The sequence below is a fragment of the Anser cygnoides genome, chromosome Z (assembly GCF_040182565.1).
Source record: "Anser cygnoides isolate HZ-2024a breed goose chromosome Z, Taihu_goose_T2T_genome, whole genome shotgun sequence".
In the NCBI taxonomy this organism is placed as follows: Eukaryota; Metazoa; Chordata; class Aves; order Anseriformes; family Anatidae; genus Anser; species Anser cygnoides.
In genome coordinates, this window is record NC_089912.1 from 61659524 (window position 1) to 61685164 (window position 25641).

The 25641-nt window shown below is 47.5% G+C and overlaps 1 protein-coding gene across 6 annotated transcripts in view; it reads left to right on the forward strand.

The window, feature by feature from the left end:
- The window catches only part of NEDD4L (NEDD4 like E3 ubiquitin protein ligase), a 154624-nt gene that overhangs the window by 9706 nt on the left and 119277 nt on the right, over positions 1-25641 (forward strand). Inside the window, exon 1 of one of the 6 annotated variants that reach the window (XM_013195109.3) lies at positions 14351-14459. The exons of 4 other annotated variants lie outside the window; for them this stretch is intronic. The gene's annotated coding sequence lies outside the window, so the exon portion shown is untranslated. Of the gene's footprint in view, positions 1-14350; positions 14460-20983; positions 21117-25641 lie in introns of those variants that run through there. One more of the 6 variants, XM_048079718.2, reaches the window with a different exon arrangement.

The window sequence follows — 25641 nt, forward strand, 5'->3', positions numbered from 1 at the left end:
TGACGGTGGTGTGAGAAGCTGGGTCTTGCTGTGGGTCTCTGTGCTTCTCCAGGGCATCAGCTTGAACTTTGCTATGCCCAGGATGTATCTGCTTTGGGGAAGGCCAGCTCATCTGCTCCAGTTTGACTGTTACCTTCTGGGGACTTCTAACCTGTTGCTGCATGCAGTTTGAACAAGACATTTAAATTGATTGCGCTCCTTACATCAGGGTCAGTTCAACAGCTCCCGAATGGATGCAGTTTTTTAGCTCAGTTTATTAAAAATGAACTGAAGCCTGGACTTGTTGGGTCAGTGCAAAGCACTGAGCTGCATGCCGTGACTCCCCCATCAGCTCTATGTTCCTGCTGCTGGGGGAGCTGGCGTGGGGGCTCAGCTGATGTTAGTCTTCCTGCCCCTTGTGGGTCACTGAGCGTTGCCGGTGGCTGAGTGCTTTGCACCACCTTCGTTTAGCAGTTGGAGTTGGCTGGGGGTGTTAGGCAGTGGTGTATGGAGCAGCTGATAGGAACCTACTGGATTTCCACTGCTGAGAGGGAGGCCCTGCTTTCTTGTTGTTGCCTCAGGCCCTTCCATGATCCAATACAAATTGCTAATTTGCAGTCAGCTCCCCACCTCTCTGCTGGGCTGGTGACCTGCAGTGGCTGCCAGAGACGGCGAGAGAGGTATGTGGTGGGGTTGGGGTGGCGGGTGTGTGTGAAGAGGTAGGGGAGGGCGAGACATCTGCGGTTTGGTGGCTGAGAGGTGCCAAGTTGGCTCTCTGGGTCTCATGAGTCCAGGGCTTTGGCTAGAATCACGGCTGTGAAGTCTGCGGTACGTTTGTTTAAAGACGTCTCATCTGGTGCCTTCTGGAAGTGTTAGTGGACAAGCCACTTAGCAAAGTTTTTCTCCACTTAGCAAACAAGTGGAGAAAATAAGGGTTTCTTGAGTTTGCCTGTTACGATGTTTGTGGTGATGGGAGTGGTGGGAGGCATGGAAAGGACGGATGCCTTTTCTTTCCAGTGTCTCTAGAAAAAAGTTAACTTCTTGAAGTCAAGTAGGAAATAACAGACGCGATGCTGAAAGTTCACGTGGAAGTTCAGCCAGGATGGGTGAATAATCCCTGCTCCTGCAGCTTTGGCCCGAGGAGGCACTTCTTGTTTCTGTTTCTTATGTGAAGGAGCTTTGCGGTTTCGTTCTGCCTTGCAGGGTAGGTTGGTCTGAACACATTGTGACACACCTGTGTCCTGATGGTATCCGTAGTGGTGATTCACCTGTAGTCCCTGAGCAGAGGCTTACGAGATAACCCCAGAAAGCAGCATGCGTCTTGTTTCCTGTGTTCTCCATTAGTAATCCTTCCCTACCTCTGAACCCCCGGTCTCATGCAGCAGGAGGACTTTCATCTAATGTATTGTCGTTTCCTTTGCTAGGTCTTGTACAGGCTTTTGCCCACAGTTGTGATACTAATCCTCTTCTAACAGTAATGGTTGGTAAGAGGCTTGGTATGAAACAAACCCGGTTATTATTAGGGCATTAGCAGGCTGAGAATACCGCAGGTGTTTCTCTCATTAACGAGCTTCCTTCTGGTCCTGCCCGTAACCTGCTGTTAGCTAAAAGTAGGCTTTTCTGTGCTGTGTCATTGTAGCCTCACTGATGAGTAAGAGCTGCAGCACACACTTCGTGCAGCATTTTTTTCACCTTGCCAAAGAAACGTTCTGTATTTTACCTGCCACTTACGTCTTTGTGCATCTGTTCTTCCGTCCGTGGTACAGTTCAGCACTGGAGCAGAGAGGCTGGAAGATCTCTGGAGCTTTTCTAGATCCAGCAGGACAAAGTCCCAGGACAGCTGGTCTGAAATCAGTGTTGACCCTGCTTTGACCAGGAGCTTTGACTGGAGACATCCAGTCCAAATTATTTGGTAACTGAAGTCTCCAGAGCTGCTGAAGTAGCAGGCCCCCAGTTCCTCAGAGTACAATTTTCCCCTTTTTAGAGTTTACTGTATTTTGGAAGCCTGTTGTGTGCCTCACTTCGTTTATTCCACAGATTAGGAGCCAGCCTTGTATTGAGTAACCAAACCTTTTACAAAGGGCATTATCCTGATAGTGCTGCCCTATTCCTCCTTTTATCTCGGAGGTACCTTCTTGTCCTGTGATCTAATTAGCATGTTGAAGAAACTCATACATTTTTCTCCCCCGATTTGAGGATGTGACTTCATCGATGCCTAATTCAGCGTAAGGCTAGGCTGCAGCCACAAGGGTGTTGGCTCTGCCTCTCTTGGATGTGGAGAAGGGGGAGAAGTGGGTGCAGCGAGTACCACCCAGCGGCTGCTTGTCCTGGGGGGCACCCCGTTCGAGCCCTGTTTTCTGGGGGGTGTGCGCGCACCCTGCAGTAGTACCAGATGGCACGTGAAGCGGAGCTGTAAAGTTTTGATTTTGTCTTACTAGTTTCTGTTGCGGCTTGAAAGACGAGGTTTGAGCAGGTCGCAGATAAGCGGTTACTAACCGGGTGTTAATTACCTAGGAAGCCATTTGTCACCCTGTGCGTGCGTACTCTTAATGCGAGATCCTGGGAGAGCCCCTCTTGGAAGCTGTCAAAGCCGTGGGTCTTTCTTAACTAACTGTTAATGAGCAGCCTCAAAATCCTCAGAATTAAAAGCAAAATTTGTAGTTAATATTTTTTCATGTTTTGTGGAGCGCTTCCCATCTCCTTTGACTACATGTGGAAGAGCATGTCCAGAATGTGTGTTGGAACTGGTTCGTCTTTTTAAGGCTTTCGGTCGTGATTTCAAATCATTGCATTTTGATTGATTAACATTCCTATTGAGAAAGGAAATGCCTCTACACTTATTTAAATTGATTTAGCAAAAACATGTATTTTTCTCTCATCCTGCTGACCGTGTAAATTTGCCTTTAATCTGCTGTGTTCCTGCCATGTAGTCTGATTTTTTTTTTTAAGCCTGGCCTGGTCGGTTCTGAACCGCTTGTAGCTGTGTTCATTTTGCCGCATTTAATTCTAGTGAGGGATTATTAGACGTAATTCGGCATACATAACCGGTGTGAGCATGTTCCCCGCCTCGCAGCTACCCGCGAAGTGACTCAACGGCTGGGTGCTGCGTGTTCTCGCTTGTCTGTACCCTACAAGTGACAAAGGTTTTGTTTTGGATGCCTAAAACTTGCACAAGAGGCTGAGCCGCTAGCCCATGCAGGAAACCTAATGCGAAGGGGAGTCTGCGAGCTGCAGTCTGCAATGGGTGTCACTACACATTGTGACCACTTTTATTTTTAGGTATTTTACAATGTGTACTTCAAAGACCAAAATTACAGCATTTGGAAAATGAAATCAGGGTCCTCCCTCAAACTTGTGCATCTCTAAGCTAAAATACATGTGCTGATAGCGTTCGATAACGCAGGAGTGTGTTACAAAGGCCCTCTGTGTCACAGTTGGCGTTGCTGTGGAAACCCGAATCTTAGCACCGGCTGGTTTCAGCGTTTAAAGCTCAGCATCCTGATGTTTATCGAAGAGCTGAGACACTGCTGGGGCTGGAGGGTGAGTCCAGGCTGGCCGGGGCCGTCGCACCGCTGGCCCCGCGGCCTGGCCCCGGCGTCGCACCCGCGCTGGATGTCTGGCCTGAGGTAACTCCCGCTGAGGGTCAGACGTTCTCCAGGTGTGTCCTGGGGTTAGTTTTGCTTTCCAGGGTGCCCTCTGTTAACTTAATTCCCCTGGGCTGTTGAGGAATTGGACGGGGCCTGGAACCACCACTGGGGGCTGCCTGCTGAGGATCGGGCCCTCCCTCCTCTCGGGGCTGCACCTGAGAGCCGAGCTGGCGAGCCCTGGTGCTCCCCTCGTGGGAGCCTTCCTGAGACAGCAGTGCGATTATCTTCAGTGGTAAGGACGGATTGTTTGGGGAAGGAGTGATTTTATTGTGAACTTTTTGTTCGGATATCTCTGAAAATCCAGGGCCTTTTTGTGGGAAAAGCCTTCTCCAGTTCTTATCTGGACTTCCTGAATTTTTCTTGCTTTGACATTCACATAAGTCATGTGCTCGCCTAGCAACAGCTGGGGTTTTTTTTTGAGATGCTTTCTGTTTTTTTCTTGTTGGATGTCATGATCTCGTCCTTGTTTTCTGGCAGCTGCCTGTTAAATCATTCACGTTCCTGGGATCAGCTCAGCATGCCGTGTTCCTCGCTTCTTCTAGGACTAGAATTTGCTTGGAGGCTGCAGAAACGGCTGACTCCTCTCCGTTTTGTGGGAAGCAGAAGTTGCTGTGATGCAGCAAGGAACTGTGCAAATGAAAACAGTGCTTTACACCTGATGATTAATGATCTCTCACCTTAACTGTGCCCTCTCACTCCCTTTCTCACCAAGCCCTGTGAGATACTGTGTTGACACCCTGGTATGTGCGTGTGTTTGTTTTGGCAGATGTTTTTGGGTGAAGTTTTGGCTTTGGAGATGAAATTTCTCCTCTCTAATCTTCTCACACCTTTAGTTGCGTTGCTCTGTGCTGGATGTTAGATACGTTTTTCTTAATGTCTCAGATGAATGGTTTGTGGCTGCAGTTCAGTGACCGTGAGTCCTGCTGATATGCGTGCTCTGGTGACAGGCAGGCTGGAGCGCTTCAGCAAGAGCATCGCAGGGGAAGCGGTGATTCCTCTCCGGGCAGCGCTTCTGGGATCCCATCTGTGTCCCGTTCGAGCCCCCCATGCTCAGGGCGGATACTGACAAGGCCGAGCAAGTCCCATGGAGATCATCAAGAAGGCTGGGGGAAGGCGTGCAGGGCATGCAGGAGGGGCTGCCCCGGTGGGCTCGCTCAGCCTGGGGAGGAGAAGGCCGAGGGGGTGTGACTGCTGCCCACCCTGCAGCCAGCTGTCAGCAGAGCAAGAGAGCAGCAAGAGAAATTCCAGCTAAATAGGACAGGCTTCCCACGCCACCAGGTGGTTAGGGACTGGAGAGAGGCTTGGAGGGGCTGCAGAGCCTTCAGCACAGGAGATGGGCAAAGCTGGGCTGGAGACGGCCCTAAGCAACCTGTGTTGATGCTGCCTGGTTTAGAGCTGGGGTTTGGCTGAAAATATCAAGGTCTCTCTTCTAAATTTTTTCTGATTGTAGCGATATCCATGTAGGAGCCACGGGTGCTAATATAATGCCCGTTTGTTTAGACTTCTTGCTAGATCATGGGTATTGAGGGTTTTATCGCTTGGTACTATTGCATTGATATACAAGGGCAATAAATCAGTGTGAGTCCGCCAAGATTCTTAACTAAGAAATAATGAGCTAAAAAATGACTGTAGGGGGAAGTAAAGGTTTCTGTAAAGCAAAAGAATAAATGACAATTATATATTTAAGATAAACAAAGAACATCTAGTTATTAAATGCTGAGTTATGATGGAAGACTTGAAGAGTCTTATCCGGCCTTTGCTGTTAAGGTTTGGTGCATGCACATGAGGTCAGTTCTTGACTTCTGGTTTTCATGTCTGATCTCTGGTTGCAGCCTCTGCTCTTTCTGTCTTAGACAAAGGCAGTATTCATCATCCTTTTCAGAAGAGGTTTAAGCCCCTCTCCGCTGTTAAACTGGCTATTAATGTCGCGTTAGCCTCCAGTCTTACGTAGCTTAAAGGCTGGAACATGCTTACCGTTCTATTGATGCTAAAGAGATTACCGTTTTAGAAAAACGAAGAATTTTCCAGGAAAGACGTGGTCATTGGTAAGTGGGTGCAGGAAAAGAGCTGCGGTATGCGATCGCCTTAGAAAAGCTTTTTTTCATTGAGAGGTCTCCCCCTTCCTTCCCCTAATATTTCATAGATGTTTTGAATAGCTGAAAGGTGCATTACAAGCAGGAAGTACATGGAAGCACAGGATAGGGTACATTGTGGGGTTTTGTTTGTTTTTCAGTTTTCTGTCTTCACTTGTAGGTTTTGGGGAAGGCTTCACGAGGAAAGAATAGGATGGACATGGCACTGTTTCTGAGAGCTAAAAATCTTGTGAGGAGATATTTCTGCATCCATCAGCTGAAAATACTCATTCAGGTGTTCTCGTCTGGTAATAGTAGCTAATGAAGTAGTGGGCTTTGCATGCCAGTAAAACAGATTTAAACTGAAAGAGGGCAGATTTAGCGTAGATGTTAGAAGGAAATTCATCACTCAGAGGGTGGTGAGGCACTGAACAGGCTGCCCAGGGAAGCTGTGGGTGCCCCATCCCTGGAGGGGCTGTGTGGGGCTCTGAGCAACCCGGGCTGGTGGGAGGTGCCCCTGCCCACGGCAGGGGTCGGAACGGGGCGGTCTGTAGGGTCCTTCCCAGCCCGAGCCATTCTGTGGTTCTGGGAAAAACAAAAAGCACGCACCCTTTTGCATTCAAGCAATGACGTGGGAAAGACGACCTGTGAGATTCTCCCATGTATTTCAGCTGATTTACAATTCAGTGAGAGTTCTTTTCGCCATGCTACTGCCAGAATAGAGCTTGATCTAGTTGGAAAATTACTGGGCTGGCTAAAAAGCTGCCATGCGTCTTCATTAGAGATAATTAAAATGAAACAAGACAAGGTTGTTGCAAAAGGTTGCAGACTTAGTGACTAATGTTAATTTCTCACTCTTATTTACTACCTTGCATCTTTGGCAGCCTGCCTGTTGCGCCGTGCCTTCTCCGTGTTAGTCACCGTCCCATCCCGTGTTGGTTCCTTGCTCTGGGGGAGGAACCTGTACGTTTCCTCTCCAGCACTGTTCCCTCCAGCCTGCGGGTTCTGTCCTGCCCTGCAGCGTCACCCTGAGCTCAGCAGCTTGACTAGCTATCAAGAAGCCACTCCTTTTTTTTGGCTACGAAAATGATTAGAACTAGAGAATAAATATCTCTGAATGCTCCCTTCTTCAAAGAGCTGCTGTTTGGCAGTCTGCCTCTCTAGGCCAGTGACTTTTGGGCTCCTCCTTGTAGCTGAGCCTCCTCGATGAAGCTGGCCATGACCCGTGCCGTGCAACCAGCCGTTCCCTGCCCAGGGCTGGGGCTGTTCCTGTTCTCTGCAGCATGTGTTGGAAAGCAAATCCAGATCCAGCAGAGATCAGGCAGTCGTGGGCACCAGGCTGGTACCTCGGGGTAGGAATTACTGCTGTGCACCTGCAAACCACCGCTGGGGAGCGTGGCTCTGTTGTAGCTGCAACCTCCTCCCCACTTCCATGATGCAACAGTGGGGTAAAAACTGTAGATTTTTGGATAGGTGAAGCTTGCCTATTTACAAAACACGTGTCAGTTTGTGTTCAACAAACCTTTAAAACAAATTTCTTCTTCTTCCATGTCCAGTAAGAATGTGCACTACAGCTTTGTAGTGAGAAGCAGAAGTATAACGTTACAGCGGCGTCTTTTCAGATTGCAGTTGATTGATCTGATCTGGCCCGACCCCTTCCCTTCCATCGGGTGTAGTGACCATGCAAACCCCAGTCAGCTCAGTGAACTGAACTGACATAAAATTAATCTCTTCTATTGGGCTTGTCTGTGAAATCTGCCTGCTGACCGGGCTCGCTCTGGGGCTGTGCGGGTGATAGATCAGGTGTAAGGACAGCAGTGAGAGTGCGTGGAGCCGTGAGCTCCCTTCCGACCCAGCCGGCTCTGTGGTTGTGTGAAATGTTGGTGCTCTCTGCAGCTCATCCTTGTTGGCAGAGGAGTACTTCTGTCGGTCTTGGCCTGCAGAAGGACAGCATCAGCTGAATTTCTGCGTGATGCTTTGTGGGTTTTGTGCACAAGCCAAGAATTTGAGAGAGTTCAGGTACTTAATTGAATTTTCTTGGTCATGGCTTTTGAGTTGTACCTGATATTTATTGGATAACTTGCACGCAGAGGGAGAGGGTTTTCAAGTGAGCACCGGTGCTCTCACTGGAGCTCCCTGCAGAGCTTGGGAAGAAAGCAGAGCCCAGGCGGCTCCGGGGGCAGACCGTGGTGTGGCCGTGCAGCTCTCGGTCCTCCCCACTAAATGCTCTGTTTGCCCCTGCAAGAATGCTTTCGCTTTGGAGTTTTTGTTGTCCAGGCTGTATTTGGTGGGAAACAGGGAACCTGCCGGGATTGTATAGCAATTCTGGGAGGCTTTTCCCTTTTTGCACCAAGCTTTCTGCTTGATAAATTGATCTCAGCACAGCAACCCTCATTTTTATTTTGTGTTTTGGTGATTTAATGGTCTGTCTGCGGTCTTAACAAACAAAATGGTTTACCCTGGTATTGCACACCAGCCACTGTCTGAACACTTTTTAAAGAAATTCTTTTAGTTCCTTGTAATGTTTCGTGATGGCACCTCTGACTGTATTTGAGCCGTACTCCTTTACTTTATTGATGGCTCTGGCTCTGATCTAGGGTGATGTCTGGTATTTTTGTGGGTAACTTGCACGTTCCTGGGTTTTGGGGTTCCTTTGAGCAACCACTTCAAGCTGCTTTTAGTTAGCTTTGAGCAAGTGCGGCAGCGCGGAGAGAAAGCTAAAGGAGTTGTCTTGCTTCGTTCACCTCCTGGCACTGCTGGGACTTGGCAGCTCCACTTGACTCTTCTTCTCCTGACGCTTCTCCTGGTGTTGTAAGTTCCTTACCAGCAGTTGCATTTTCTGAAGCTGTTACCTAGTCTTGTGGGCAGGTTTTCCTATATTTAGTATGAGCAACCGCAATATAAAATGGCGTGTTGGCCAATAATGTTGCGTAACATGTCCAAGCCTATATATTGTTTTAAAACTCAACACAACTTGAAGCAGAAGCCTGTTAAAGGAGACAAGTCTCTGTGCGGTTGGATTTTGGTGTCTCTGCAGCAGTTCCTAGCTAGTTTCCTCCCTTTGCTTGGTGCAGCCATGGTAATTACAAAAGCAAACAAAAACCTGAAGCAAAAATGATTTTTTTTTGTAGATCTTGTTACTTTTGCAAGGGGATGTAACTTTATTTAACCTGTCTGAAGGAAACTGTCTTGGTGTCCTTCAGGCTGCTTCTCTTAATTTGTACTGTCCTGAGTATCCTTCACCATTGTACGTAGTTCACTATAAAATTAATTTGTTGTCTTGGAGGAAAAGATAAGACAAAAATCAGCTGGCAGGCCAGGGGAGGCGATCCTTCGGGAGGCGGCACCTGGAAGCTGGGCCCACTTCTGGGCACCCCGGTACAGGAGACAGGGAGGGAGCCCAGCGTGGGGCTTGGGGGGCCTGGAGCCGTCAGCCTGCCGGAGGGGAGGCTTGGGGGTCTCGTCCATGTCCGTACACACCTGTGTTTCTACTGTTGTAGGGAAAGATGTTGTCTATCCCGGGAGTATTTAAGGCCAGGTGAGAAGGGGCTTTGGGCAGCCTGGTCCGGTGGGAGGTGTCCCTGCCCATGAATCAGGTGGGCTTTAAGGTCCCTTCCATCCCAAACCGTTCTGTGGTGATGCTTCAGGACTAGACTCAAAATTAATCTGAAACTTTGAGGTCTAAGATGATGAACTAAGATGTTAATAGCTATGCAAATGGCTTATATTTGTGATTACCGGCTGCTGAGTTAGGTATGGTTGATGAAACAAATATAAAAGTCTGAATCTTGAATAGTTTATACCAATTGCTTAATTTTGGAACTTGGTCTGGCTGTGGTGAAGGGATTACTGCTTCTACCTGCTTGTCACCTCTCTGTATCGCATTGCTAACGCCACAGAAAACGGGATGGAAGCTGTTCATGGGCTTTGTAACTTGGCTAAGAAATTTTGAATTGCTGTGCCCTCTGCTCCCTCCTTTTTCTGTTTCATCCAAGAACATGCATCTGTGTTTCTCTGGGACTGGGTCCTGCCCTGATGCGATGAATGACTGACCTTATTACACATCTCCTGCAATACATTGATTTCAATGTGGCTTTTGTTCGGTGCGTTGAGCTACGCTCTGCATCCAGAATGCCTGGCAGAACACAAAGTCCACCCTTTGTTTGGGATAATGAGTGTTGAATATTTTAATGAGTGTTTCTTAGTCTAGTCAGCGTCAAGTACCATTTTAGGAACAAGTGACTGAGCTAACCTCTGAGCTTTGTCCAGCAACAATCCATTTATTTATAGGATTTCACAAACTCTTGCGGAGTTCCCTATCAGCAAGTAATACAGTTAAAAATAAAAGAAAACCCCTCACCAAACCTTCCACCCTCAACACGTGTGCAGAAATTATTTATGGAAAACTAAAAATCGCTGTATCAAAGGAAAAAAAATCATATTTCATTAAAAGGAAGAAACAACCTGCCTTGCCAGTTAACGGCGTTTCTGGTACAAACGCAGCTCCCAGCGCGTCCCGCTGCCTCGGGACTGGGTGCGTGTTCACCTGTCTGCACGCCGAAAGGACGGCGTGGATCGAAACGCCGCTAACCCACACTAGCTGTCCTACAGACAGACACCTGCTGACACAGCTCAGCCGTTGGATAAATTAATCTTAATAATAGTAATAATAAAGTAAACTGGTTAAGTGTTTTACAGGCATTCTGCTACCAAGCAGAAATCCTGTATTTTTTACGAAAGCCCATGGGTTTCCTAGTGCTAGTGTTACCAAAACTGATTGCGACTGTGCGCATTAATTCAGGGGTACCTTTGGCGTTTTTCAGCAGTGATCCTATGTCCTTTCAGTTAGAAAGGTGGTAACTGCTTTTCTTTCTGTAAGGTAGCTTAAATTCACGTATGCATAGGAAATAACTTGTCCAGCTAAATTACTTAAATTTATTCTCCTGCATTGGTCATGTTTGTGCTAATACAGTTTTTGACTACAGCGGGTTTTGCACGTTATCTTAATTCTGGTCCACGCCTCCAGCTGCTCACAAGGCATGCCGGGGGCATCCTGGGGAAGCTCCCTTGGAGAGCTTTGCTGTCCTTCCCGTCCGAGAGCCTGGGGCCGCTCGCTGCCAGCTTCCCAAGCCCAGCCCATTACACCTGCGCTGATAACCGCACAGTTTTCTCGTCTTCTAGGAGATGGCATAGTCTTTAACTGAGAGCTTTCTAGCCCTAGAGTATATCTTTGAATTGCAAATATCCTTTGCCATCACCAAAAGTTAAAAAATCCTTGTCAGAGGGCTGCTGTTTTTCCAAGTGAGTAGGAGAGGAGTGGGAGAGGTGGAAGAGCTACCAGGAGAACAGCATCTCCTGCGGGATGAGCAGGGTGGATCGTGCACGGCACGGTTCATTGCACAGCACGTTCCCAAATTCTCTCTTCCGTTCCCTGCTTCCTGGATACAACACTCGATCTGGTGGGTGAGTGGACAGTGCCTCCACGTGTGGAGTGGACATCACTCCAAATCTGATCGTTGTAGATCTTCAGTCAGAATAATTCTTCTGGGGAGAAGGTGCAATCCTGAGTGAACCGGTGCACTGTACAGCCTTTGCAGAGGCTGTGGAGAGCTTTGTTCTGATCTTCAGAGGGGTGAATTTTTTTAGTCATGACTAAGCGTGCAGTTACATCTGCCTTCGTAGGTACAGGTCGTAGCAGCAAAGGAGCTAAAGAAGTGAGCAATTCGTCAGTTGGCAGCAGACCCTTCCTGCGATTTGGACCTCGGCTGGCTCTCGCTGCCAGATGAGATGCTCTTTTGGAGGCACCCTCCTTTCCCCATCCTCCTAGGCTCTGGGTGCCAAGAAATGCATTTTTATAATGGCCTGAGGAGAAAGCTGGTGGTTAAAGCAGTCTCAGAAGGAGCACGCGCACTGCAGTGAAGATGACAAAGCAGATGATCGAAGTTGTGCAGAGTGAGCTTCGCCCATGGCCCCAGTCACCGAGGAGCCGGCGGTGCACAGCTCCCCGCTTTCAGCCACACCTGCGTTCTCAACGGGAACGGCATCTCAGAGAATCCTTGAGGTTGGAAGAGACCTCCAAAATCATCTGGTCCAACCATTCCCCTACCACCACCATCACCCACTAAGCCATGTCCCCAGGCACCACGTTCAACCTTTCCTTGAACACCCCCAGGGCCGGTGACTCCACCACCTCCCTGGGCAACCTGTTCCCATGCCTGGCCGCTCTTTCTGAGAAGAAACGTCTCCTCGTTTCCAACCTGAACCTCCTCTGAAGGGTCCCCTGAAGGGATCTGTATGTGGAGATTTCAGCTTGCTGCTCCTCCCAAATGCGGTCTAAACATCTTGGAAGAATAAAATCAGGATACAAAAGCCTGAGCATTCATTAGACTTCTATGGTTAGAGTGGATCCCTTCAGTGGATCCATCAGCTTGGTGTAGGTGCTGTCTTGGCTTCTGCTAATCTGGACAGAGACTGTAGAGAGTAATTCATCCCCCAAGCCTAGAAACGCCTGGGGAGCAGAGCTAACAGCTGCATTTGCTCTTAAGGACAAGGCGGGGGTACTGCTGGAGGATAAAACTTGATATTTAAAACAAAAACAACAGCAACAAAAAACTTCAAGATGGAGAAGAGAGGCCAAAGGAATGAGCTGCTGGGTTGACTGACAGGAGTGCTCATTGAAATGTTAATGTGTTTGAAAGAGTTTCTTCACCAGGGAAGACTGGAAACTCTTACAGTAACATTAATTATTAACTTCAGTTGAGAGCTGGAAGATCTAATTTCATTTCTTGCTGGATAATAGGATGATTCATGCAAGGAAACAAACTGTGTTAGAAAATGGAGTCTTTCTGTGAAAATTGGCATTCCTGCTCTCTGCTCTCTGCTGAAGTCTGCTTCAGTCGAGCTATTACAGTACTTCAAAAAAGTAACGGGAAAGGATCAGGCTGCGCTCAGACATCAGGCTGTCGATGTCTCCCAGGGCTCGGGGTCCATCCCTGGCCTCTGTCTCTCTTTGTATGCCCCTGCCCTCAGCCGCCTGCCCCCAGCGGACGCCCAGCCACAGCACCTCGCTTTGTCCCCAGAAAGCCGAGGGGCAGAGTGGGAGGACGAGCAGCACCAGCACGATGAGCAGGTGGTGGGGCTGGGGCTGTGACACAGCTGTACCAGGTGCATTGGCCGCCCAGGGGGCACGGGTACGTGCTGCTCACTGATCAGGTTCAGTCTGGGGGCGCCGAAGCTCGTGGTGTCGCTGCAGCAGCTCCCGGTCCTGCCACAGGCCTCGCAGAGAGCAGAAACGTCTGTGCTGGTCCACCTTGCTCGCTGCGTGCGTGTGTTCGGCAGGGATCACAGCCAGTTCTTGCTGTTGCTGCACACCATCTTGAAGCAATCTGTTTCAGTCCTGCTGTCTAGGACACCGTGGGCTGTTCCACAGACCCTCCGCAGGAGCTGCTGCCAGAATCAGCAGTGGCGAGAGCCCCGTGCTGGAGGCAAGGGGTGCCCGGGGACCGGCTGGGCAGCGTCAGCACAGGTCGTTCGGGGCCGTCTCCAGCCCAGCTTTGCCCATCTCCTGTGCTGAAGGCTCTGCAGCCCCTCCAAGCCTCTCTCCAGTCCTTAACGACCTGGTGGCATGGGAAGCCTGTCCTATTTAGCTGGAATTTCTCTGCTGTTAACTTGCAGCTTGCGGTGGTCGCCCTGTGGCCTTCTGCTGCCCCCTCTGAGAAGGGGCCAGCTGCGCTGTCCCTGTAGTGGGACACCCGCGGGGTGGGCAGCAGTCACACCCCCTTGGCCTTCTTCAGGCTGAGCGAGCCCACCGGGGCAGCCCCTCCTGGGCGCTCCTGGCTCCAGACCCTGCGCCTGTCGGGCAGCCTCCGGTAGGGTCCCGCCGCCCGGTCCTGCGGCAAGCTGGGCAGCGCAGGGGCTCCTCGCAGCTGATCACCTTCCCCACCTCCTTGCAGGATAAACCTCCGCCATCCTGTAGCCACGGCTGCCGCTGGCCTTGCCGTCAGCTGGGGGCTCCTGGCCGTGGGGACGAGGTCCTGCAGAGAGCCTCCCCCGCAGGGCTGCCCGAGCCTGTGGATGCCGTGTGCTGTGCATCGCCGGCCGGCCTGCACAGGTGCCAGAGGCTCTTAGGCTGAAGAAATATGTTTGTGTGCCTGTTACAAGGTTTATCTTTAATTTACCGTTGTTTTGTTAATGTGTAAAGCTGACAGAACAATGCAGATCTGCTCACGGGGAATCAGCTGGTATTTCAGTAGTGATCAGACCGCCCAGAAATCATTGGGACCCCTTCTGATGTACATTTTCAGAAGGCTTTGAGGATTAAACTTAAAGTGCACAATAAGTTAGGGTCATCGTCGTGCAGAAGATGAAAGTAAGGTGTGTGCTTGGTAATCCGTTGGTTTTTAGAGTCCTAAGTGTCGTCACCTGTGCGTGACTGGAAAGGTGAGGCCTCCCACCTGCCTTTAATCACAGGGCAGACGAGGCAGCTTTCTCCTCCTCTCCTGGCCCTGGGGTTGGGGCTCACACTCCTTAGCTCTGGAGTGGGGGCATGGGATGGCAGCTGCGTTTGTGAGTTGCCTTGAGCTCTTGGTGCAGGGCTCTCGAAATGTTGAGACCAGAAGCTTAAATCTGGTCTGTTTTTAATCTTTATAACAGCTTTTGCAAGAATGTGGAAGAAGACAGTTTAGTGCTGTGCAAAAACATTAAGAAGAAACACAAGAGGAAAACTTGATTAAGAAGGAGGATACAGAATAGAGGAAATCTTGTGAGTATTTTAGTCAGATTAGAAGCTAATGTTAAAGTACTTAAAAAAGAAATTATTTGCCAGGGAAGGCTGTGGAAGCTGCTATTGCTGCTACCTAAGCGAACTTTGGTTTTCATTCTTATAGTGAAAGTAACCACATCGCATCTTCGTGTCTGTTGTTTTGCTTTTGAGCAGAAGTTATGGGGTGTTTATTTAAAAACAAAAACCACAATACTTTCACTGAGAGGTAAATCTTTGGGGTCATCTGTGGCTTTACTTTTTCAAGTTTTTGTTGTTGTTGCTTCTTCAAAGTGTTTTAAAAATATTTTAGATAGAAGGCTTTCTTAAGTAACAGTATTTGGAACCATTCCAGTGGATGCAGCCTGTAATGAATTATAAAAAACATTTTTGCAAACTACACCAAGATTTGATGAGCAAGACCTTAAAGCAAATCCTGATAATATTAAGTTAAACCAATGCGCTTGGGACAAACCATATTCGACATGAAGGGCAGAATATTTGTTTTCCAACAGAAATCTTTTAAAAACCCCAGCAAGCCCATAATTTTTTCTTATGTTTTTATATTGATACAGTGACTGAATGGGAGTTGGATAACAGCTCTAAAATAAATGCAAATGCTTATCAGTTTGCCTATGTTAATTACCAGATTCCTGCTGATGTTCTTATCCCTCCTCCTCAGAAAATGAATCGTTGTCTTTCTATTGTGGTAGAATATACAGTAATTAGCATCACGTTCATTTATCCATGTAAATCTAGAGAATACCTGCTACGCTCCAGTCATCGAACAGCAAAGAAATTGGTGGAGCTCTGAGATGCATGAACCTAGCTCTCAATCAAATTCTAGGATTATAGCCTATATTTCATCCTTGTTACTTCTACCGCTTATCAGACTTGTTACAAACCAAGTTTCAGAGAAGGTCTTTTTGTAGTAAATGAATGCACTGAGCACTGAAATTGTAGAATAAGGTTTAGTGCCAGCAAAGTTCATTAATCTTTCCAAAACTGCTTTTAGAGCGTTCTGGATTTGTTAGCACTGTATGTTGCTCTTTAACATTTTGACTTGTTTCTCTTCTGCAGCTCAAATCAGGATGAGTAAGATTACATCACGTTAGACCTAACTGAGTTTACCATCCTGTTTGTTAAGCAACAGTCTTCTATGGTATTGTTCTCTTAGTATTCCTAAAATCGCTACTGCATGATGTGTTTGAATTACAAGAGATGTAATAATCCAGCGTTAATGCTTTATAGTCGGAAGGTGTAATTACTAACATTGCAATCATACTTGATTTTTGGTTTGAGCAGAAGAGAAAAATCAAACTTCTTCAAAACTTAGTTCTTTGTCTCTACTTTCTTTGTTCACAATAGTTTTTTCCTTCCTCTTGGTGTAAACCACGCGTGGAATCAGTCCAGCTGATGTATTTCATCTGCAGCATTTCTCTTGTGCATCTCTACAGAAGTCGTTTGAAAGCAGTGCTTTTAATTTTTGCATTCTGTTGAACCAAGATGAAATGTGTTGTCTGCTAAAGCAGTGTTAGATCTTCAGAACAACAGATCCTAAAAGTGGCTTAATACCTGTTCACAACTATTTTGAAAATGTGCTTGATAAAATCTTTTTTGAGATTGAAGTGCTGCAGTAAAAAGGTGTCCTTTTAGGGATATTTAAGGTTGTGGCAATGTCACTGGTATTTTCTTGTCACTTAGCGCAGATTTTCTGTTATCAATGCTTTTCAGCAAAGCCTATTTAAGAAATTCCTTGTCCTGTTCCTCATCTGCCCTGCAGTTTGTTGTCTGCATGAAACAGACAGTCCTGTGGCAGCTTTGGTCTGTGGGCACATACAGTTAAATAGATCGCTGACGTTATCTTGGATAGAAATAAGCCTCCAATTACAGTTTATTGTTGGAATTACATTTTTATTGAATGCATGTCTTGTCATTAAACAATGCAGCAGCAATAAAGCTGACTGTTTATGGTCTAAAATCTTTAAATATCTAACAGGAATATAGATTGTGGTTACACAAACATGCTTGCATGATCGGTCAGCAACCAGTTGGGCTACTGGAATGAAGCACATCTAAACCTCCCCCATTTGGTACGGGATCTTCTCTTGTGCGCTTTGTATGCATAGCCAGCCTTTTGAACCTGGTAGGCTTCAGAGATTTGTGCCTTTAAAAACCTAAACTGACCAACACCACGCTTCTCAATGTGTGTTTTCTGTGCCTAAACTAAGACGGCAGTGTTTGTTACCTAGAACCGCTTCCTTAGCTTTTCACCGTGGAAGTGTGAGTGTTAATTTGGGTCACGATGACGATCAACGCTGGCTTTTTTAATTACAGCTAGCAATGCCCTCAGTATTTAAAGAAAGAAGATATCAGAATTTTGATAAAACTTGCTTTAAACAAATGTTTTTTAGATTATGCTATATACGTAGGAAGCAGTTGCCACTCTGGAACAAATACCATGATGTTTTTGGAGCGCGTGTGAGGACAGCGCGGAGCGGGAGGGTCCCCTCCCTGGGGAGCGGAGCGGGAGGAAGGCCTGGTGCTTTCCCTCCTGCTGCTCTGGGGGACGGCAGGCGGCCAGCGACATCCCCAGCGTGCAGCTAGAGGCTGGTCACTTGCCCGGTGTTCGGGGAGCTGCTAAGAATTGTTTTCGTGCTATCACAGGAAACAATAAAAGCTGTAAAGGTGCCTTTTGAAGTGTGTGAAATGGCAGGAATAAAAGACGGGCCGATAACGAGCATGGCCCCGGGTTCTTAAGGCGTTAGCTCAGCTCAGAGCGGTGCGGTGGGGGCAGCGGCCCCGAGGCTACCGGAGGCCGGCAACCGGCAGAGTGCCCCAGGGCCCAGTCCCGGGCCCAGCACCACCACTGACCGCCTGGGCGGTGGGGCAGAGCGCGCCCTCAGTAAACTCGTGGGTGGCGTGAGAGTGGGGGCTAGGCTTGTTTTTTAAGACAGCAGTCGATTAGAGAATGCTTCCTCGAGGTCGTGCTGGACTTCCTAAAAAACCGTCCTTCAGCTTTGTGTGTGGAGGCTCCTCCAGAGCCTACCCCCGTGACTGCCCGTGTGAAGTTGGATCAAAATGTCGTAATGATGGTTACCAAGTAGAACTGTAAAATGGTTATCGTGGAAGAACAGTTCTGAAGCCATCTCAGTGCCACTGCCTGTTAGCCGACGTTGGTTTGCATCTGTCAGCAACTTCTTACTGCGAGGTGTGAACTGGAGATCGGGGCTGTGCTTCGTTGCTGGGTGAAATTGTTGGATGTTTGTCAGCGGCTTGGATTTTTGGTGTTCCTCTTTTGACTAATAAGTTTTGGAGTACTATTCTGTATGCTAGAAAGTAATAGATCTGTCTGGACACTGACCCGAGGATAAGGAACATCTGAAATTAAAGCAGCTGGCCTTGTTTTACTCTCCATGGTTGGCAAAGCTTTTACGAGTGTCAGGGCCAGCGTAATGTAATCATCCTACTTGTAAAAAGCACCATTCCTTTGTTTTATGGTAGTTCATGCTTAAAGGGCTATTTTTGCATGCCAGAAATAGATGTTTGTTGAATAAAAGCTTAAAGTTTTAAAGAATCAGCTGAATTTCTGTATCCCCCAAGGAAAACCACCACCACCAAAAACCAGCAATAAAGCCTTACTGACAGATTTTACAGTAGGAAATCACTGTTTATACTTTCAGTAAATATTCTATTTGGGGGCAGAACATGTTGGTGCTGATATCTGATGCAAGATTTTTTTTATTATTTTTTCCGCTCTTAAAACTGAAGTCCATTTAGGGGAGTCACTTTCAGTTCACCGACTTCTGCAAATGTCCTGCGAACTCCTAGTCGCAGCTTTGTACGTGGTTCTTAATAGCAACATGTCACAACTGCTTTTTATGTTTCTTTGCTACCATCAACAATTAAATAGGTCTCTTGGCTTGTCCAGAGAAAAGTAGATGGAGGCTTCTTTCAGGAAGAGAAATTCCTGTGCTGAAAATCCGCCATATACAGATGATTCAGTAAACGTCCCCTCCTTTCTCCTACCGCGCTGCTTTTTTAACTTCCTTGCGGGTGCCCGTTACAAAACGATGCCGTTTCAGCAGAGGTGGGCGGTGGCTGCGCAGAGGTTGCTGCTGCCAGCTTCTCGGGGCAGCCCCGTTCGTGCAGCTGGCGCGGTAAGGGGGAGCGTGGAGCTGGGCGCAGGAGGTGTGCAGAATGAGCTGGGCCGGTGAACCGCAGGTGGCAGCGGGCCCCAACACCGCCAGGAGCTGAGGAGGGAGGGAGGCAGCGAGGAATCGGCACCCCTTGGGCCGAGGCGGTCCGAGGGAGGCCAGTCAGCCTGGCTGCCCAGCCTGGCTCCTCTGGGTGCTCCCTGAGCTGGGGAGGGGAGGCAGCAGCCTCTGCTGGCGTTAAAAACCGGGAAGAAAGCTGTTGGATAGGAATCGCTTCCCTTTGCTGGCACAGCTGGGCTTAGAAGACATCTGCACAGCCTGCGTGAGCCTGCTGGAGAGTTTGCTGAATTACCTGGTGCAGAAAACACTGTGTTGGTTAGAATTCCTCTAGTGAGTGATATAAATAGATCTAAGCGTTAAGTAAGGAAAATCAGGTCTCGTACTGCAGTGCAGCAAGGCCATTCATTTCAAGTTCTGCATTTGTGTAGGCATTTCCAAAGACTACAGGTGACCCAGTTCAACGTGCTTGCTGAAATTGCTCAAGTGTATCTGGCTGCATGGAGTTCAACTGATTTTTATAAAAATGGATCACCTGGAGCTTGTGGTTTCTTGGTTTGTTTTTGTGTGTGTTTTTTTTTTTTTAATGTGGTAAAATACCCTGCAAGCAGATTTTCATAAGCTCAGTGCTCTGTGGTTTGAGCCTGCCTGTGTGGTTGCTGTCAGAGCATTAGGCTGGCAGTTTTGAGTTCTGTTTGCTAACTCTGTCACTGATACGCTTTGATCTGAATACCTTGCTCCCGACTTGTGTATTTTTAACTTGCTCAGTTCAGTTTCATCAGTTGTTTTGTCCATGTATAAGGGCAGCACAGTGATACTTCCCTGCTAAGACCAACTCATGCCTTCCTGAAAATTTGCCTGGTGTTTTTTCCCTAGCTGTATCAGTCTAACCAAGGAACATGGGAATATATTTTGCCTCTGAGAGTCCTAAGGCCTAAGAGTAATGCTCTAATTGTTATTGTGAAACATCTAATGTTTTTCTGTTGCGTAAGCATTAAGGTCCCCACGGTTCCATGAGCTCTGCTGTTCTCGTCCTGCCTACTGGTGTTGGCTTCATCAGCTGGCCTGCTGGTCCTGGGCCTCGGCAAGGTATTCAGTAAAGCCTGGTTCAATAACTTTGTAGCGCTCTGGGATATTCAGGGCCTTTTAAGCGTAGCCTGACACAGCCTGTGGTTACGCTGCACAAACTTGGCTTTGTGCAAGCTTTCCCCAAGCTTAACGCCCCTTCCTTCCTGCCGGCCCTTGGGGCTCATCGCGCAGCAGTGCAGGGAGGTGACTAAAGCGCACCTTGTTCTGGTCTTGAAAAGAGCAGGTCCCCCTAAGCTCGGGGCTTTGTGGTGTGAGGGCGAGAAGGCAGGTGCTGCTCAGCGGTGTAGTCCTGCTTTCTGCAGGACAGGAGCTTGTCTCGGGCTTTACTGCCTGCTGCATGGGCGGTCCTCCCCTCAGTCTGGTGGCTTCCTCTGGAGAATCCCAGTCGCACAGCATTCCTTCCTCTGAAAGCTTCTGTTCAATCCCTCCGATTTCAAGATCTGCCGCAGACAAAATATGTTGATCTGTTTTTAAATGTGTTGCCTCGTGCAATGTGTGTGAAGAATTCTGCAGGGAAGAAAAGGCAGGATTACCTTTTCGGGCAATCGGCTGTAATCTGGGTTGGTTTAATCCACCAACAAATCAAAGTGAAAATCAGCATGGCTCTCCTGTGATCTAATTTGTCTTCCACATATTCAGTTGCTGAAAGATTTAGGATTATCCTAACACTGTTAGCTTGGCTAAAGAAAATATTCCCTTTTTTTTTTTTTAAAGTAGGTGAAAAATATTCTATTTTGTTTTGAAACTGCAAGTCCTAGTTGACTTTTCACAATAATACGGAGAATTAAAGAGCAGTTTGTTTGGGTATTTGTATATTTTTGTTATGTCCAGCACAGCAGGGGCTTTGTGTGTGTTGTTTTTTATTATTATTCAGATTAACAAAAGGGCCAAGAGTTTAAAAACAAGTTAAAGATTTGTTGTCTTTTCCATTCTGTTATATTTTGCAACCCTTTAAGTACAATAAATATAAAGAGGACGTGCCCAGTGGATGGAACTGAATCCACAGTCTCTGGCGCGCAGGTAAATTTCCAGTATTATCTGGTTTCTTTCATTCCAGTCAGTGGAAATTTACCTCGCTGACTCCTATCTTGGTTTGAAATCAAAAATGTCTGTATACAGAGGGGGAAAGAAAACAAACAGCATTTCACCTTAAGCTTTCTTCAGGTGAAACACTAGATTGCTGTCCTTTCACCTTGTTGCCTTGGTGATGGCAATTTATTGCCTCCACGGAGAAACTTCCGTGTACTGACTGCTGCTGCTCAGGGCGCTTTGGAGCCGGCCGGGCCTCGCTGCGCTCCTAGGAACGCCGTCTCCCTGCACGTAAAGGGCTCGCACCAAGGAGACGGCGAAGTGCCTGGTAAGTTTGCCTTTCGTTCCCTGCTCAGGCAGTGTGTCTGGGTGAGGTCTGAATTGCGCTCCCCAGCTGCTAGTGTGACCGCCTGATTCCGAGGCCTCTGCAGTAGGCGCGAGGAGGGCTGCCCGAGGCTTGTGCTGCTGAGGAAATACCTGCTGCACCTCAGACATCTGTGGCGTGTTTCTGAAGGAAACCTGTCCGGCTTGAGAGATTTGACTTGTAGCTGATTTTATGTACCTTTCACTAGGTAATTGTGGAAGAACACATTAAATCTTCAGCGCGTCACTTCTCTGGTCTGCGTGGCATCTGTTCAAATACTAGTTTGCATCGATCCAAACTTCGTCTGCCTTTCACACTTGTCTGTTCATTTAAAAAAAAAAAAAAAAAAAAGGCCAGGCTTCTAATTTTATACCCATATCGATTATTATTTCAGTGCCGTTCTCTTAATGCGTGTTCTAATTCTGTAGGATTTTCTGTCCTACAGGAAGCTGAAATCTAGTTTTTCTTTTATCAGGCTGGATTGCTGTGGATTTCTGTCTGTGTGTGTTCAAAACATATGAATGCATTTTCCGAAATTTGTTCAAGTTGGTTTGCATAGCATAGCCATCTGGCTTTAGTTGGTGCGCACTGAATTATCTCTGCTGGGTTATTGTCTGAAGGGGTGGGGAAGGAGCGGGCAGGCCAGGGCGCTCTGTTTACCTGCGTTCTTTCCTCAGTGCCTCTAACTTCTCCCTGAACTTCCCAGCTCTGGGATATTTTATTAATCTAAGAGCTGGAGGGATTTTAATTTTTTTTTTTTACGTGAATGTTTTAATAGGTCTTACAAATGACTTTGCTTTTCAGAGCACCTGGAGGAAGTGCATTTAATGCAAATTTTAAAATATGAATCGGATATGTAAATATAAGCACACAAAGTCTCAAATCTGTAAGCATACCTGTATTCCCACCTGTTCTGGGAGGTGTGCTGGGGTCTGTTTGCTGTCGGTGAAATCTAGTTTTTGCTGCGTGGTTGGCTTTGGTTTTCGTCACAGGTGGCCGCTTATTGGCTGACGTGGTCCCACCTAAGTCAGTGTCCCTGAAATGGCAAAGTGAGTTCCAGGTGAGAGAACCCAGTCTGTGTAAAGATTATCCTTCAGCAAAGAAGAAAAGTATGTAACCTCTGACATTTCCAGGGAGGCAAGAATACATAAACTTCACGTTAATCATTGGACAAAGCAGAAATAAGTATGAATGTGGTTACCGGTGGAACTCCACATTAATACCTAACCAAGCGCTTTATGGTGTCCCTGCTGAAGCATGTTGTGAGGCTAAGGTTACGGGGTGAGGGTAGAAAGAGTTTAGGCATAGAGAGCTTTGACAACATAGAGAGCTTTGACAAGCGAGGCTTCAAAAGCATTAGCATGTTACTGCTTAGCTGCTGACAACCCCAGTCCCGAGGCATGGGGAATTCTAGGAACTAGAAGGGCAAGACGTATTGTAGGCAACGTACTGTGAACAGCCTAGCACCGAGTTGTGAGGTCTTCTGTGTCGTAGCTGAAGAGCCCAGCGAGGAGGAAAGCAGTTCCAGTGGGGAATGCCACACTGTGGGCAGGGGTACAGCAATAGAAACACTCCTTGCTGGGGTGGGCTTAACTCCTCTCCTAAACGGTGAATTTCAAAAAAGCTTAGGGTACGTTCTTCTGAAAATGAACTGGATTCAATGGTATACAAAGGAAAAATGCCGAGTGAGGTGTCCATCTCATCTAGCTGGCTGTTTGTCGGTGGCTAACGCTATTTCCTCCAGACAACGTGGCAATTGTACAGAAGGGGAATATACTTTAATCTTATCACCAGACAAGCATTTCTTTGATAAATGTTTTGAACTGTGAGCAGCATCAGAAGAGTGCCTTTTAAAATGCCCACTTAGCAAGACTACCAGAAGTGATTTAAAGATGGGCACGGTAGATGAGTTGCTGCTATTAATCACTGTCAGTATCATAGCTTTTAAATCATCTAAGGACCAGTTCTGTGTGATTACTAAATACAAAACGAAGAGGAAGGAATCCAAGTCAAAAGCTCCCATCCGTGGCAATGGAGAGGTGGGGAGAGGGAAGGGGATCTTGTTGATCTCAAATGCTCCCACATTGCTGTCCGCCTCAGGGCGGATGCCGCTGGAAGCGGTGTGAGCGTGCGGCCAGTGCAGGGGTTGCTTCCTGCTGCCTTGGAGCAGAGCTATGAAAATGTGAAGTGACCTTGGAACACCAGGTATTAACTCACTTTGGATAGATTTTTAGGGTGGCCCAATGGGGAAATGTGGACCATGTACCATTTCTAGAGTGCTTTTGTGGACTGCTGCCTGTTCCTGGCAGGGAATGGCAACTCGAGCAGCAAATGGCTTCCAAATCGCTCAAGTCCTCCAGTAAGGACAGGGTTCCTGTCGGGTGGCCTCAGCTTTGCTACTCTCGTCTGTCCCTTACTGTACCCCACCTCCATGGTTCCTGTCTCCTGGTCCTGGGGATGCTGCAAGAAGGGAAATTTGGCTGCTGGTGGAACGATGGGGCAGGGTCCTGAGTGAGCAAGCTGCCTGGGTGTGTGTGGGGAGGGACGGAGGGAGCATCCCAAGGTTTGTCCTTGAGCCTGAGCCGTGGGTTTGGTGGTGATTGCCGCCTCTGCTGACTCAGAGGGATGTCAGAGTTGCCAGAAGGTGGAAGTTTGTGTTGGGAAAAACCGCTATGAGAATGTGTCAGATGATTGATTATCTATGAAAGTCTTTCAGTCAAGATAGTTAACTGCCAATAAATTGCGCTCTGCTGGATTTGTGTCTGTCGGTGATGCCTACACAGTTTACGGTCGTGTTTCTGCTTGTTGGCATATCACTTCATGTGAAGTCCTTCGTAAGGTTGATTGTTCTCAGCAAGTTAAGATTTATAAGTGGAGTCAGCCATTTTATTAGAATATATTTTGTTACACTGATTGCAGTTGTAGTTGGAAAAAGTAGACAAGCTTTTGGGCATAGGTACCTCTTCTCAGATCAACCTTGTTAACCAGCTCTGCATGGTCCTGTTCATGTACCCAACTTGCAAACCAGGACACGAGCTGTAAGTCCCTCCAAGCGTCCATCATCCTCGCTGCACACCTACTTTCTTGTGCATAGGATCCCAAGAAGACCCATAGCTCCCCAGCAGGTATATCGCCTCTCCTTACCCCTCCAGATTTGTATCCTCACCCCATTCTGTACTTGTATCTGGGGTTTTCCTGCACGCTGAACACAGTCAACCCAGCCTCTGCAGGATACGTCAGGCCGGGTGCTGGTGTTTGTATACGTAACTATGTCTAGGTAGCCCTGGACTTTGCTGCGCTGGGTTCCTGACTCAGGGTTTGTACTTTTCAGAGGCACCAGTCACACTGTGCAGAGCATAAACAGTGAGCCCAAGAGGTCTTGGCTTCACTGGTAAGTGGTCTTGGTTCGTAGTTACCTAGTTCTGGAGTGAGCGTTAAATGTCTTTGTTTCTAAATATTGATCTGGAGATTGTGTTCAGATGACACGTAACTCGCTTAAAACATTCTCTGTGCTTCTACATGAGGGCTTAAAGGGTAGTCAGCATTTTCTGAGTTTACTGAGTATGATTGGGTGCTCTAGACAGAAGTCTCAAATTTCTGGTCTTGGTGCTTGGTTTGTTGGCGCGCTGCTTGTGGGCTGCACTGCTGCAAGGTGTCGACCTAGGTTCAGAAAAACCTAGGCAGGAATGGAGTGAACTGGAGGGAGAGCTGTTTAAGTTGGCACTTTCCACTGAAAGAAATGTATGTGTAAACATGCAGGTAATATCAACAAGCCAAAGTGCTCCTTAGCTAAAGATTAGCCCAGGCTCAAAGCTGAGGAGGGATCACTTCATCTGGGGTTTGCATCCTGGGCTTTCTGTCTCAGAATTTTTCCGTGTGCAGCGATCTTGTCCTGGCCGCTGTGGCATTCGTTGTTCCCTGGGTTTGCAAGAAAGCAAACCAAAACCCAGTTTTCTTTTTCTTGCCCAGCCTTTCAGAGAAAAGGAGGAGTGGAAACCTGTCAGGTAGTTGATGCCGTTTCAAGTCTCCTGTTGTGCCTAGCTAAGCAATCCTTTATCTGACTTTTGATGGATGCGCTCTATTGCTGTGAAAATTTAACTCCTTCCTCTACCTAGACACAGCGTACTTGCAGATAAATAAAAGAAAAAGGGATGTGAGAATCAAACAGAAGAATATGAAAACCTTACTTTTTCTGCCTTTCAGTCTTACTATTCCTCCCAGCGTTCCCAGCTGAGGAAGTGGAGATTAGCGGAGATAAAAACCGGAGGTGTCTGCCTGGGAAGCTGGGAGATGCTCCTGCTGCTGGTACCCACTACTACCAGCAGCGAAGCTTGAGCAAGCCTCGTGTGGGCACCTTTCAGCTGTGCAATTTGAGGCTTTGGGGAGTCAAGTGACACGGAATAGTCTTTTGTTGTATTGCTGGTGTATGCATCCACATGCTTGTGCTGCTGTTGTTATGCTGCTTTTGGGAATACTCTTAACAAAAAAT